Below are 15,331 nucleotides of genomic sequence, written 5' to 3' on the forward strand. Positions count from 1 at the left end.
TGCCAGCTCCCTGGTACTCCCTGCTCCCCTGTGGCTCCCATTTGCAGTCCTCCAGCCTGAAAGCTGGGACTTTCTACACCCCACTCTCCTGCACTCCTCCTGCTAAAGCACCTGGGAGAAGGAGGAGGAGAACAGAGAGAGGAAAAAAGCAATGAGAGGGGTCAGGCCTCCCACTCTCTGAGAACCAGGACTCCTCCTGTCAGAGAGGAGGTTCCTCCCTCGGGGACTGAGGGGCATTTGGGCCTCTCCTCCTGCAGCTGCTGCTTCCACGAGACTTTCTCTCTTCTCAAGCCCAAACTAGAGGCCTTCTTCTCCTGGAGCTCTCTCTCTCTGCCACAATAGTATCCATTTCCTGCTTTCAAGCTGTCCTGAGTCCAGAATAAGGGGTAAGAAAGGACAAACTGATGACATAGTCACTGCCAATTTGGTGGGACTTCGAATTCTAGTCTCCTTTAAAACCTACCTGCTACTATGTACATTTCAGATGGTGAAAGCAATTTTGTCTCTAATAGGGGACCAGAGAATATGAGTGGGATCCGGGGGCCTCCATTGCTAGTGTCACCACCAACTACCAACTAGAGCCCAGGGAATGTGCTAGGGCTTCTGTTGGACGCAGCTGGCATAGTTATTGGTGACGAAAGCCACAAACCAGAGCTGAAGATGAAGTGTAACTAACCTTCCAGGAGTGTGGACAGTGAAGTTTCCAGTGTCACCACAGCCTGGGAAATGGCTCCTGAAGCCCAGGAGAGAGAGAGAGATGCCATTTGGACAGGAGACAGGCAAATGCAGCTTCAGAGTTTCCCTTCCTGACTCTTAATCCAGAAAGACTCCCCTGACGTGTCCAAGAAGCCCCGAGTGTGAAAAGGAGAGTTTTCCAGAACAATGTGGACATCCTCCTGCCCCCAAGAGGTGTTCTTTTCAGATGCTCACCACTGAGTTGAGTTTCACAGCTCTCCCTTATAAAAATCACGGTGCCAGTTAAGCAGAATTTCACAGCTGTGTGCACTTTCCTAGGCTCTCTCTCGTGTCCATAGAGTGTCCATACTGGGAATGTTGCAACTCAGCCTAACATCTGTCAAGTCTTTAATCTGTAGTTCTCAGAGTAGATTTGATGCAGACCCCAATCGCAATTGAAACAAGAGACAGAGACTGAGAAGCTCTGCTCAAGGAGGTGAGATTTGAATGCATCATTGCCACACTCCACTGTACTCCAACCGTGGTGTCACCCAAATCTCTAGAGCAAAGGAGCATTCAGAATGTTGGGATCTACTGCGCAGTGGAGCAGGTTCTGATCATAGGGGAATTCATTCAGTCTCCAACTCTTCAGTACAATGTTAGCTGTGGGATTTTCATAGATGTCCTTTGTCAGGTAGAAGAAATTCCTTTTTATTGTTAGTTTGTGAGATTTTTTAAAAATCAAAAATGGATGTTGAAAGGATGAATGTTTTCAAAGGACTTTTGTGTGTCTATTGAGATGGTTATTTTCTAAAAATTTACTCTCAAAGAGTGAATTATATCAACTGAGTTCAAATATTAAATCAACCTTGCATTTCTGGATGGAGCATTTTTCCTATATTGTTAGATTCAATTTGAAAATATCTTATTATCTTTTTAAAACTCTTTGTTCATAAGGAATATTGGTTTGCAGTTTTCTTTTGAGGATTTTATATGGTTGTAATATCAGGATGTACCTGGCCTCATAAAATATCTTGAGAACTGTTCCTTCATCTTCTGATTCTGAAAGTGTTTGTGTAAAATTTTTTAATTGAATGGTTGATAGAACACATCAACCAAGTCATCTGGGCCTGGAGTTGTCTTTCTGGGAAGGCTGTAAACTACATTTATAAACAACTTAAATATAAGTTTGGGCAAACTTGGGGTTAAACAAAAGTGATTCCTCACTTTATTGAACAAAATCTACGGGACTAGAATGATGCCACAGGCTGGGTTTTGACTAGCATGTTCTTTTCCATTCAAGTTTAATATCATTTTGGAAGCAAAATAAACTGTAATTTTAATTTTTTCTGAAAAAAGTTATTTCGGTGCATTTTGATAGAGATAATTTATTTTGAAACAAAAATAGTAGAAGCTGTCCAAGTCCAATTTCAACTATTGCACATACCTCATCTAAAGTGGGGACTGAAACAGAATGTGTTATTTTCTAATGTTCTGTGATCTCTTGGTGTTTACCTGGGAGCATATAGCAGTTTTCCTTTTCTTTTTTTTTTTTTTATTTATTTTTCCCCCAAAGCCCCCGTAGATAGTTGTATGTCATAGCTGCGCATCCTTCTAGTTGCTGTATGTGGGATGCGGCCTCAGCATGGCCGGAGAAGCAGTGCGTCGGTGCGTGCCCGGGCTCCCAACACGGGCCGCCAGTAGCCGAGCGTGCGCATTTAACCGCTAAGCCACGGGGCCGACCCAGGGAGCATATAGCATTGAAGAAAACATAATGTTCAGTTTTTACAGTCACCAGGCTCAATTACAGATCAAGACCCACTGGGCACCTGTTTCCCCTCAGTTCTTTATCTCCTTGAACACATTGTGTTGCAACAGGGCCATCATGAACCATCAGTGGCTTGAAATTTTAAATCTGTTTCTGAGTATCCTTGGATTATGGAGTAGGATTTGGGAAGTGATTGAGTCTTTGAATGTTACCCTTACTTAATTTTAAACAGATATGCCCAGGAATAATTTCATAATAATAAAAGGACTGTTGCTACTCAAACGTTAACATTCATAAAAAAACTCCTGGAGAGCTTGTTAGGATACACATTCTTGGGTACCATACAGTTTACTGATTTAACAGATCTAAGATGAGGAATTGCATTTCTAATAAGCTTCCAGGTAATATTTATCATATAGATATAGACAGAGATATAGACATAGATATCAATATATCTATATATGTGTCTATCTGTGTGTATGTATGATATACATACATGCATGCATATACACTCATATACACACATACGTACATGAACACATACTTAATAAAATATTTGGTTTCTATAACAAAATTGATGAATAAGGGTTTGTCTGTTAATGTTCTTTGAACAAGTAGAGTCTCACTGGTAGCTGTGAGGTTCTGAGTCTCCTGTTGCTTTATATACAGTCGTGTTGAGGCCTCACTACTCATGATTACAGGCAGAGAGGGAGAGGGGAGGCCCAGTCTTGGAGGAGTCACATTGGAGAGGTGGAAACAACCTAGAAGAGACTGGATGAGCCACATGGCAATGAACCACTGAAAAGGAGAACAGGGCAAGGAGACTCGTTGCCCCAAGCTGGTGTACCATCTCCACCCTCTCACTTTCTCTCATGCTTCTAAAGGCTGAGCCTTTCTGAGTATATGAGGAGGTTTTGGTTGCACTTTCCCATAGAATCAAATCACTCTGTGAATATTACTACCTACATACAGTAAACAGTGATAGTTGGCCTCATCCTCAGGCTGGGCCCCCGTGATGGTGAGGGCAGCTTTGTTTCCCAAGATGGATCCATAGAAGCAATCAGGGACCCCAGAGGGGTGGCTGTTTGTGTTGTAGATAAGCCTGTGGGGAGCCTGGCCTGGGGTCTGCTGGAACCAGCTGGGGTAGTTACTGGTAGAGACTGACCCAGAGCTAAAGCCACAGGTGAGTGTGACTGTCCCTCCTGGAGACACTGACAGTGATGGCTCCTGGGTCACCACAGTCTAAGAATCCACCCCTAAAACAAACAGGAGAGAGACAGGTGTTATGGGAGACAAGGGTCACCCTGAGACCCTGCTTTTATGTGCCCCCCAAAGATGCAGAGTCCCTTCCCCTGACCTGAGCTGTAAGCAAGGAGCCTGAGAAAAAGCACCGTCCAGGCCATGCTGGGGACAAACACAGGACGCAGCCTCCTCGGCTTCCTGGGCTGGAGAGTGGTGCCCTCGGGCCCTTTTCATGCCTCCCAGACCCATTAGGAGGAGAAGGTGCTTCATGAAAATCTGTCTCCTCTCTTCCCTGCCCCAGTGTCACCTTGATGTCCCCTGGGGGAGATCTTGAAAAAAGAAAATGCTGGGACCTCACAGACCAATGACTGCATGGTGACTCAGACACTGAGTGATGGGGGTTGATATCTTTCATCAAATCAATTCTCCTGTGACCCTAGACATCTCAGTCCTAAATTTCTTCTCTGGAAAGCCTGAGGGCTGAATGATGAGATGGAGGAGGTCTCAACCTTCTGACTCTAACCCATCTGTTCTTTCCAAAAATTAGCCTCATCCTTGTGAACTCTTTATTCTTTCCCAGGTAGCATGCTTTCTCATCTTCCTGCGGATGCTTAGTGAGTACTCCTCCTAGCAGTTAGCTCTCTGGGATGTTTGAGCCTGTGACCAGGGTTTTGGAGGGACAGGGGTCTCCTTTTACATTCCTGTAAACAGTCGCCAGTAGCAGCGGTGAGGGGACCAGGGCTGGGGTGCTGACACACAGAGCTGCACTGCCAGGCTTGGGGTGACAACTCTCCTTTGCTCTAAAAAGCCATCTATTATGTAGAGTAGATTCATATACCTGCAGGTTTTGAGGAGAAAGACAATAGAAATACCATTAAATTTAGAGATTCCTCCTAACATCAGATATGAAAAAATAGGAAAACATGTGTCTCATAACTAGAAAAAGACAATAACACTGTGTCTGAGAAAGTTGGTGTGAACACCATGGAACATTTTTAACAGTCATTGCCTTAACAGTCTCCTGCAGACAGAAGGAATGGAAGGGTGGAGGGGATTTCAGATGGTGGGAGGAGTAGCAGGAAGATAAAATTAATTCATTAACTGGTGAAGATAAATCACAATGTTGGTGTCAATCCCAGTGAAAAATAAAAATATGATTTTACATTCATTTCAGAATTACTAGTAAATTTTGTCATAAAATTTGCATGGGTGTTCTTGTCTGTGTTTGTGAGGCTAAACTTACATCAGACAAAATGATTCATCCTCACTAATTTAAACATAATAACCAAACATATTTCTGATACAGTAGAGAAAATCGTATAATTTTATATGTATCACATCCTGAAATGAGAAGATCTAAAACTTAAGAGAAAAAGAAATAATTAGAAAAGTAATTGAAATTTCTGAACATGTATAAAATATCAGCTTCCATAAGTCGCTGGGAAATAATGTCACTGAAATTAATGAGAAGTAATAGACTAGGAAGAAATACAATATAAAAATATGATAGTTGAAGGGCTAAATCATTTATTACGTATTTTATCATGAATAAATTGGGACATCATAGCTACCAGCAAGAATCCCTGACCTCTGCTAGGAGCCCTGAGCTATCTCTGCAGCATGTCTCAGGCATTCTCAAAGCACTGTGGCTCAGAATGATTCTTTCTTGTAGGGAATTAGGAGCCAGTGGTGAATGGAGGATCAGTAAACTGGATAAGATGAAAGAACCCACAGCTCTGGAGCCCATCATAAAGCAGGAAGGAGCAGAAAACAGAATAACTCACCTGGTAGCTATTAGGAGATGATCCTTGACCCAGATAAGAGCTATTTCCTGGTGTAGTTTTTATTCCAGAAGGACCATGTTGATGTATGCTGCTTGCAATGGGCTACAGTATGAACGAGTCCCAAGGCAGTGTGTCCAGTAACTTCATCTTTCTCTCCCACAGTGTGTCAGGGCACCACCACTGAGAGCTGTGAGGCTCTCTCCCTGAGTGAGGCACCTGATGTATGGTTCAGTGCCCCATCTTATCGGTTCTCCCCCGTAAAATCCATGTTCACCATCCTTCAGAGACTTTGCAAATACCCTAGTGACAGCCCAAATTGACCTTTGGTGGTCAAGGTGAATCTTTCTCTATATAGTATTGATTCTACTTGCTAATATATTAAGGAATTTTCACACGATTGTCATAAGTGAGATTGTCCTATAATTTTCAAATCTAATACTGTGTCTGTTAGGTTGAGTTTCCTGATTTTTCTAGAATCAGAGAATGAGTTTGGACTATGTGCCCTCTATTTTAAGTCTCTGCCTTTTCATAGAACTCTGTCATGATGCCTTTTGGCTTAGATTTTGCATGAGAGATGGTGTTTGTTCACCAGTCATTACACACACACACATACACACACACAGACCCAGACACTGTGCACACTGGCAGGCTTAGCACAGTCTGACCCAGGACCCTGGAATTAGGGAGAGAAGGTGAGAGAAAGAATGGAATTACCCACAGCTTGTGCCCAGATGCCAGGAATTAAAGGCAGTGCAAATGCGCCCTCCACCCACATCCTTCACTTTCCCTAATGAAACTCCTTGTCCAATGAGTGAGGAGAGTGAGGAGGAGAAGAATTGGGGTCATGGTGGAGAAGCCACAGAGTTCTGCTTGTTCAGGCCTAGTTGTTGGAATTGAGACTCTCTCATCTCCAAGTATCTCTTATCCTGAGCCCAGAGAGCCTCACAGGCTGCATTTCTTCATGCAAATTAGTTCCTGCTGTGTGATTGTCCTTCTCTCCCTGCCTGTGTCCTCAGGCAGGACAAAGACTCCCTGAGGGAGAGAGAATGAAATATGAAGCCAGCGAGAGAGTCAGACCTTGGTACTCCTGTGGCTCCTGGGGGTCCCAGTTGCACATATTTACCCTTCAGTGAGGACACTGCTTGCCGATGTCTGCAAAATCAAGTATAGTATTTCCTAGTTGTCCTGGCCCAGAACCCTGCCCTCTCAAGACCAGGACACCCGCATGCCTTGCTGGCCTCAGAGTCCACCTCCTCCAGCCCCACTGACACCACCAGCTCTCCTGGAAGGGGAGCTGACTTTTGCAGATGGATCTTTCTGACGTTACTACCCAGGAAAATAGAATATTTCCCCTCTAAGGATATTAGGGCTGAAACTCACTTTTTCCAGGTCACTGATGACCTCAAGACAGCCAAATACAATGCTTATATTTCTAGATATTTTAGGATTACCTGGTATTTGAGTTTTCTTCTTGCAGGTGCCTGGAATCATTACCAGTCTATGACCATCTTGCACCAAGTTCAGAGCTTCAAGTTCCCCACAGTATCCTGTTTGTTCATATGTGGTAATAATTCTACCAGGGCCTCTCTTACAAGTAGATTTATTGTGTTGTTGTGATTGATGCTGTGACTGCTGTTGTTGGGAGGGTCCCTTGTGAGTCCCCAGACCCCACTGCACAGGTTGTAGCTTTGAGGTCTGTCTTTCCAACAAATATATCATTGTCAGAGAAAAGTGTCTTCTGCTCTTGGTTATTTCTCTGGGTTCTCATTTGCCCTTCTCTCTTTTTTTTTTTTTTTTTTGTGAGGATTGTCAGCCCTGAGCTAACATCCATGCCAATCCTCTTTTTGCTGAGGAAGACTGGCCCTGGGTTAACATCTGTGCCCATCTTCCTCCACTTTATATGGGACGCGGCCACAGCATGGCCTGACAAGCGGTGCCTCGGTGCGCGCCCAGGATCCGAACCCCGGGCGGCCAGCAGTGGAGCGCGAGTACTTAACCGCTACGCCACGGGGTCGGCCCCCTCATTTGCCCTTCTTTGTCAGTGTAGAAACTCTTTATTTTTCTTGGGACTCTCTGATATATTTAAGACACTTTAGTCTGTTTTTGAAATTGTTCTCAGTACAATTAATACAAAAAAGAGAAACAAGCTTCTGTCTTAGAATAGGATCCATGTCCAAAGGAACTGAGATTTTTTTCAGCCTCATTCCAACTAAAGAACCAGAGAGGGAAAAGCATTAGAAGTCCTGGGATTAAATTGAGGGAAGTGAGCAGGCCTAAGAGCCATCTGGGTGGGGTCCAGTACCTGGGAATTCAGGAGCTCTGACAAGGTGTAATCTCAGAGTGAAAGGTAGCTTCTCTAGGTTTCAGAGCTCAGGGAGCTCTCAGTAAAGCCCAGGCTGGTACCAAGGAACTCATCAGGGGCTGGGTAGAGGGCCACCCGGTTATCCTGAGTTACATATGCTGCCCTTTTGCCCATCTCATCCCCAACCAGAAACTTGGGAGCTATTTTTGTTTCTGGAAACAGAATAATTCTCTTTGCATTGGGAGACCAATAAGAAAAGGCGATATTTTCATTGACCCCATAAAGATAGACTGAGTCCAGAGCATGAAGCCTTCTGGTTTAGTGGTACAAGTGACAGCAGAAGTCAAAACCTGAGCTGGTGTTGGCCACAGGCATGGACAGGGGAGTGATGGGTCAGATGGGTCCGAGGGCAGATTTAACCACAATTTCAATGGAACGTGAGCTCTTTGTGGCATTAGGGTTGTGTTCAGCTCTACAACAATGATCCTCAGCCTTGTCTGTAGGGGGGAGCCCAGAGGTGGCCAAAGAGGTTCTGGTAACAAACCTGGAACTGGAGAATCAGGCTAGGATCCCTAGAAGGTCCCTCACTGCTGTTCCAGTTTACACATGTGGGGGCTCTGCCTGGGAGCCCTTGGTACCTTTGCTGTGGTGACCCCTAATGTCTCTGCTGCTCCCTCTGCAGGAGAAGGTGACCTCAGATCTAGAGTCACCAAGAGCTTCACAGGAGGAGTTACACATGCACATGTTGGGGAGTTCCTGCTCCTGAAATTCCACAGCCCCGTCTCACACCCTGGATTGTTGGAGAGCTCCGATGGAGTATGGAGGAGAGGAGGACACAAGTCACTGCCTATGGCCTCAGGAAAACCAATTCACGGGAGTACGCATGGGTCCTGAGTGGCGTCAGCTGTAAGAAGGTCTCATCCATGGGCCTACTTCACCCAACTCCCCTGGAGCAGGCCCAGCATTTTCCCATCAACTGTGGAACATCTCTCACTCTCTTGTGATCCATAAAGAAGTTTCCTGGCCTCAGGCCTCTAATTTTCCCTTTGACTAATCCCCCTCTTCCTGACTTGACAACTGAAGCCTCACGTACCTAGGGAGTGTTCCAGGCCAGCTCTGTGCCTAGAACTCCTCCCGGGCCTCTATCCTCACACAGCATCTCACATCCTTGTGCCTCATCCTGGGACACAGCGAGCCGCAGCCAGCCCTGAGCACAGGGGCCTGGGAGGGAGGGGAAGTCTCTGCTCTGATCCCTGGATTTGGTTCCCCTAACTTCAAGTTAACTTTCTGTGCCTCACTGTCCTCAGGAACAGGCAGGTCACGTGGAAATGGAGCACTGTTCTTCCGGTGCTCTAACGTCACTTATGTCTTTTCTAACAGTTCCCTTTCTCTGCTGAGATTTCCTACCTGATCATTCATCGCAAGTGCATGTCACCCAAATCCTTGCAATGAGCGTATAAATAAATTTAGGGGTAATTGACTGTTCTGACCATAAACTAGCTATATATGTCCACTTATTTGGGTCTTTAATTTATCTCGAGAATGTTTTATAGTTCTCATTTTACAGGTATTTCATTTTTATCAGATTTATTCTTAAGTATTTCTTGTTTTTGATGCCATTATAAATAGTGTCTTTTAGTTTTATTGTTATTTTTCGTGGTTCATTGCCAGTGGGTAGATTACCACTCATTCCTGCATGTGGGTTTTGTATCTCAAAGTGCAACTGAAGCCCTTAAACAAGACGCATCCGTGAGTCACCCTGAGACTCTGATCTGGGCATGGCCAGAACCAACCACTGTCTGTCACCTCCAACATCTCCAATGGGAGATTTTTTTACATCTCTGAGCAAGGAATTTCTGCCTGTGAAAACGTGAGGCATGAGATATAATAGCAACGGGTAAGTCTAAAATTTGAGATGAGGAAGATGCTATGACAAGGTCAGATTTGCTGTTGGGAGGAAACTCAGGTTCTTGCAGAAGAAATGACAACAGAAGTCACTCTGCTTGGCAGATCAGCAGTGACTGTCACAGGCAGGGAGGGCACAGGGGAGGTTTTAGTCTCACTTCTCCATCGGTCTGGAGCTCTGTGCATCTGTCACTCCTGGCATGATATGTAGCACAGTAATAATCAGCCTCGTCCGCAGGCTGGAGCCCAGAAATGAGCAAAAGGCATGGATTGGCCGAGGCATCTTTGGATCCAGAGAAGTGATTGGGGACCCCGGCGCCATGGTGCATATCTGAGTCCGACTTGAAACTCAGGAGATACCGGGGAGGGCTTCCTGGTTTCTGCTGGTACCAGCATACCCAGTAGTCACCAAGACTGAAGCCACTGCAGAGTGCAAGTGAGTCTGGCTGATGAGCCCCGGGATGCAGAGAGGGAGGGCGGCTGAGTCAGCACAGGCTGGGAGAGGGAACCTACAAGTACAGACACACATATTTGCTGGGGCAAGATTCACAGTAAAATTTCCCAGGGGTCTGAGAAAGAGAAAGAGAAGCAGGCTAGAAGGCTGCCCTGTGTCCCTGAGGCCTGTCCCCACCTGTGCAGTGAGAGAGGAGCACGAGGAGGAGAGGAGCCCAGGCCATGGTGCACACAGCCCACTGGTCCCCACAGTGGGGCTGGGCTGCCCCTGGCCTCCTTTTCTTCTCCACCCTCTGCCACAGGAGGGGCTGTCCATGCAAATGGGTTTCCATCCAGTGACTGCCCAGCCCCTCCCTGAGCCCTGGTGCTGGAGCTCAGCTCACACCACAGACTGAGGAGGATGGAGGTTGGCTTCACCCCTTGGGAGAGCCCTGGGAGGATGCACCTGCTGAGACAACACAAAGGTCCCTGCTCAGGGACTCTTCCAGGCCTGAGAGAACGCAGTTGCTGAGTCCCCGTCAGTGAACACAGGGCCCAGCCCCCAGGCCAAGGCTCCTTTGAGTGAATGGTCCTCACTGAGCAGCTGTGTAGGGACCACAGGGAAGTCCCACAGCGCCCCCTGCTGGTCTCTGGGCACAAACCTTACCATGGCTCAAAGCCTTAAGAGCCCAGCTGGTTTCTGCAGCTCACAAGGTCACTGTGTCTGCTCACACATCCATGCTCTGATTCCTAGATGCTGTCAGTCAACCATGTTGTGTGTAATTATCCTACACTCTGCCTCTAGTTCTTCCCTGACTGGCCACGGGCTTGCTCCCCAGGACATCCTGTCCCTGGCATCAAGGAGTTTCTGCTTAATGTGACACACTATGATAATATATCACCACCAAGAACTGGATTTAGAGGCAGAATGTGAGAGGATAGGGACACTGTTTCTAGAAGATATTTCCTGGAATGTTTCTGTGTAATGGTTAATTTTATGTTTCAATCTGACGGGGCTAAAGGGTGCCCAAATAGCTGGTAAAACATTATTTCTGGATGTGTCTGTGAGGGTGTTTCTGAAAGAGATTCATGTTTGAATTACTGAACTGAGTAAAGCAGATGGGCCTCCCCAATGTGGGGGGCATCATCCAAACCACTGAAGGCCGTAATAGAACAAAATGGTGGAGGAAGGATGAGTTCACTCTCTCTCTGTTTGAGTTGCAACATCCATCTTCTCCTGCCTTCAGACACTTGAGCTCCCGGTTCTCAGGCCTTGGGACTTAGCCAAGGACTTACACCATTGTCCCCACCCCCACCTCCACCTGTTTTGGGACTTGGACTCAATTACATTGGCTTTCCTGCTTCTCCAGCTTGCAGACAGCACATAGGGGGACTTCTTGGCTTCCATAATTGTATAAGCCAATTCCTATTGTAAATCTCCTCATATGTGTGTACATATCTCCTATCATCTCTGTTTCTCTAAAAATTCTGAGTGACACAGTCTGAAAGCCTACATGTAGGGTAGACAGACAAAGAGGATCAGACAGCTGACTTAGCCAAGGGATGGAGGCTGCACAGGGAACCCGTCTGTGGGCTGGCAGCACGTTTATGTGTCACTCCCCACTGGCCTGGAGCACTATGTGAGCAGGGAGTCTGCTGTCCCAGGCTGAGCAGGAATATTCAGCCTTGTCCTCAGGCTGGAGCCCAGTGCGGCACAGGGAGACCATGTTCCATGACCTGGAGCCAGAAAACCTGAGTAAGAGCCCTGAGGGCCCATTGCTGCTACCACAGATGAGGATTCGGGGGCACTGCCAGAAGTTGTTGGTACTAGGACACAGACCCACCCCAAAGCTGGTGCTACTTCCAGTGCAGGAGACGGTGACCATCTGTCCCTCAGACTCAGCCACTGCAGATGGCTAAGTCAGCCCAGATTAGGCCCAGCACTCTGAAGGTCAGGAGAGAGACAGGGGGAGAGTGAGAAGGGTCAGCAGACAAAGTCAGACTCAGGGTTCCTGGTTCTTTCACTCCCAGCCCTGACACTCAGCCTCCAGCCACTGGGGCAGTGAGTGAAAAGGTGAAAAGGAGAGGAGCCCAGGCCATGGTGGAGACCCCCACCCAGCTCTGATCCTGATGGCCCTCAGATGGGCCTGGGATCCTCAAATCCCTCTTGTCCCCTCCTGTGGCACCAGGTGAGGGAGGGACCATTCACGCAAACCGGTCCCCACTCCTGGTTGTCCAAGCCCCACCGTCCCAGCCACAAGGCCCTGAATCTGACCCTTGTCTGGAAAGCTGATCCTGGGAGGAGGTGGAGATGGAGCAGTGGGCCCAGCCTCTGGCCCCCCAGGAAGCTGTGAGCATGCAGGTGCTGGGTCCCAGTGAGCCGGGGACAGAGGACACCAGATCAGGGCCAGGTGGTGGCTCCCAGCTGGGATCACAGCACCTACCCCTCACAGACAGGCCACAGTACCCCTTGCTGCCTGAAGCCCAGACATACCCATGCATTCTATCTTTTCCACTGACCACTTTACCCTCCCCGAAAAGGATCAAGGTGAACAGCATCCATGCAGAGTGCCTTTCTCATTTCTTCACACAGCTCTCCTGCACCCCGACTCAGCATCCCAGCTCACCTTGTAGTTTATAGGACAATCTCAGGAGCTTGGCCTTCCTGTTGGAGACTTCCCTGGGGCCAGCAGAGCAGGAAGCCCAGTGGGGAGATGGAGCAACCCCCCTCCCTCCCAGGGCACTAAGAGAAGCTTCCTCTTCCATCTCTCCCAAGTTAGACCAGAAGCTTCTCTCTGGACATCTAGCAACTATGCTCAGGGCCTCAGGCCTCTCCATCTGGCCCCCCTCTTCCCTCAGCCCCCCTGACACTGCCTTACAATAGATTCTGAGCTCCCAACTCTTAGCAAATAATAATGGAAGAAGCATGGTCTTATTGATAACCCATACATACGAAATACTTGATCTAAGAGGGTGTTCACAGATGGCAGCTTCAGCTGATGACTGTGTGGTGGGAACTTTCCTCAGCAGAAACTTTCCCTCCTTGGGTAAAGAACTTTGTTATTGGCAACCGCTGTGGACCTAAATGACAGATTGTCCCGGAGAAGCTCTTGCTTCTTTCACTAGCGTGCTCTATGCTTTCTTTTGGGGTCATTGACTAGGCTACAATTTCCTTCTGGCTCCCAAAGTCCTCAAGAGAACAACAGCCCTGTGCCAACATCACACAGCGGGGCCTGACTCTCAGGGTTATCTTCTCTGTAACTGCAGATGGTCTCAAGAGGAAGGGAACATGGTCCCTACTCTGGAGTCAGTCACTTGCTGAGGAAAAATCGAGGTGATGAGAAATGTGGGGCATTCTTGCTGGCTTTAGTCTGGAGAGCCACACTGATTCTGGGGTCCTGCCAGGAATGAGCATCAGGGTGCAGAGATGGAAACTGGTCTTCCAGGTAAAGAACTATGGCTGTGTTTCAACAAGCAGTGTTGTTCCCTCCGAGTTGTGTGATCTGTGTGCATGTTTCTGTACGTGAATCTGTGTGATATATCTCTGAGTGTGTGTGTGTGTGTGTGTGTGTGTGTGCATGTGGTCCCCTAGATTCATGTCCCCTTTAACAGCACAATTGGCAGTGTCAACTCCTAAAGGAAAAACATATCTCATAACCATGGTTTTATGTGTATTTCAAAATTTACCAAATTTTACACCTTCATCACATGGAATTCATTCTATGCCAAGTATACCTCAAGGAATTTAGAAAAAAATCCCATCACCACCTAGGAACATGTTTATAGGGCTCTAAATATACAAAACTGTGTTTCAGAATCACCACTCCTTTTGATTAATAACAACTTCTAATAATACTAAATCATACCTCAGTGCAGGTCTTTATACTCCATCACGGGAGTCTGATTGATCCTGATGGAGAAAGGCGGCATCACTGTCTTTATTTCTCATGTGATAAAGAAAGAGAAGCTGGTGGATCATGCAGGGTTGCACCTCCTGTGGATGGGGAACCAGGCGATGCAGTTTAGGGCCTTTTATTCCCAATCCCATATATTTTCTCTCAAATCTGCCCTGAGACCACAGACAGATACACACATGAAGACTACATGCCTGGAATCTGGGACAGTCAAGGGCATTTTCCACCTGAGCCTCCTGCCTCAGTGGAATTGACCTGACTGTTAATATTTCATCTAAGTAGTTCAGTATAAGTATTCAACTGGAGAGAAGGTCCACAGATCCAGGGAAGGGCCTGAACACTTTGGTTCTTGAGGGAAAAATAACTGTAGGGACTCTTCCCAAGTCTGGAACAAGTCACATGAAGTGAGAGCGGGTCTATGGGCCAGACTGGGGATCAGATGGGAGACTTAGAGCTCATTTCCCTCCAGGGCTGGTCCCTGGGTTAGCACTGGGCTCCTTTCACATTTTACATAGTCACAATCACCCTCATCCTCATCCTGTTTCCCCCTCAGACAGGAGCCCAGAGTAGTCAAGGAGATCGAGTGATCAGACCTGGAGCCAAAGAACCCATTGGGGACCCTGAGGGATGGGGACCACCAGACATCACCATTTGGTGCTCCTGTCTGGGAGCTATTGGTGCCAGGACACATCACACACCCAACTCTGCTGCTCTTTCCAGCCAAGAGAAGGACCATCACAACCAGAAGATGGGGCCGGCTGAGTCAGCACAGACCATGCACACGACCCTGCAGGGGGACACGTGGCACATCACTGCTGCTGAGCCTGACACTGAGAAAGCACAGAGACCCCTGTGTTGTCCAGTAACTGGCATTTGACACTCACCGACCCGTCCTTCTGACATCTGAGAGATCTGTACTGTCACTCTGCTTATACTCACCCACACACCTTCTCAAGGGAAAACATGTATAAATAAGTAATAATATAAATAATAAAAGTGTTACGTAACCTACCTACTCACTGCTGACAGTTTTACTCACTGTTTTATGTAAGAAAATAGTTCACCATATGTTCAAATTTTCTTTTACACTACTTGCTGAATTTTTTAATTGTTTTCCTACAGATATGGTCAAAGTTTTTAATTTTTTTATACTTGGACCTGAAAAATGTACGTTTTAAACTACTTTTTAAACTATATACTTTTAAAACTATATACCATTTTATTAATTGTGAACTGTATAATTTTTGTATTCCTTCTAATGAGTTTTCAGTACAATCTGTAGTCTTCTAGGTACGTAATCACAGTTTTC

The 15,331-nt window shown here is 46.7% G+C and overlaps 1 long non-coding RNA gene across 1 annotated transcript; it reads left to right on the forward strand.

Annotated features, from left to right (window-relative positions):
- The first annotated feature begins 9,855 nt into the window (after positions 1-9,855).
- On the forward strand, positions 9,856-15,081 carry LOC147912443 (uncharacterized). Its single transcript, XR_015549861.1, has 3 exons — positions 9,856-10,112; positions 13,376-13,554; positions 14,576-15,081. It is a non-coding gene; the product is annotated as an uncharacterized LOC147912443 (long non-coding RNA).
- The last annotated feature ends 250 nt before the right edge of the window (positions 15,082-15,331 follow it).

Source organism: Ceratotherium simum, chromosome 35, assembly GCF_057802395.1.
Source record: "Ceratotherium simum simum isolate JZ-2026a chromosome 35, ASM5780239v1, whole genome shotgun sequence".
Taxonomy (NCBI): Eukaryota; Metazoa; Chordata; class Mammalia; order Perissodactyla; family Rhinocerotidae; genus Ceratotherium; species Ceratotherium simum.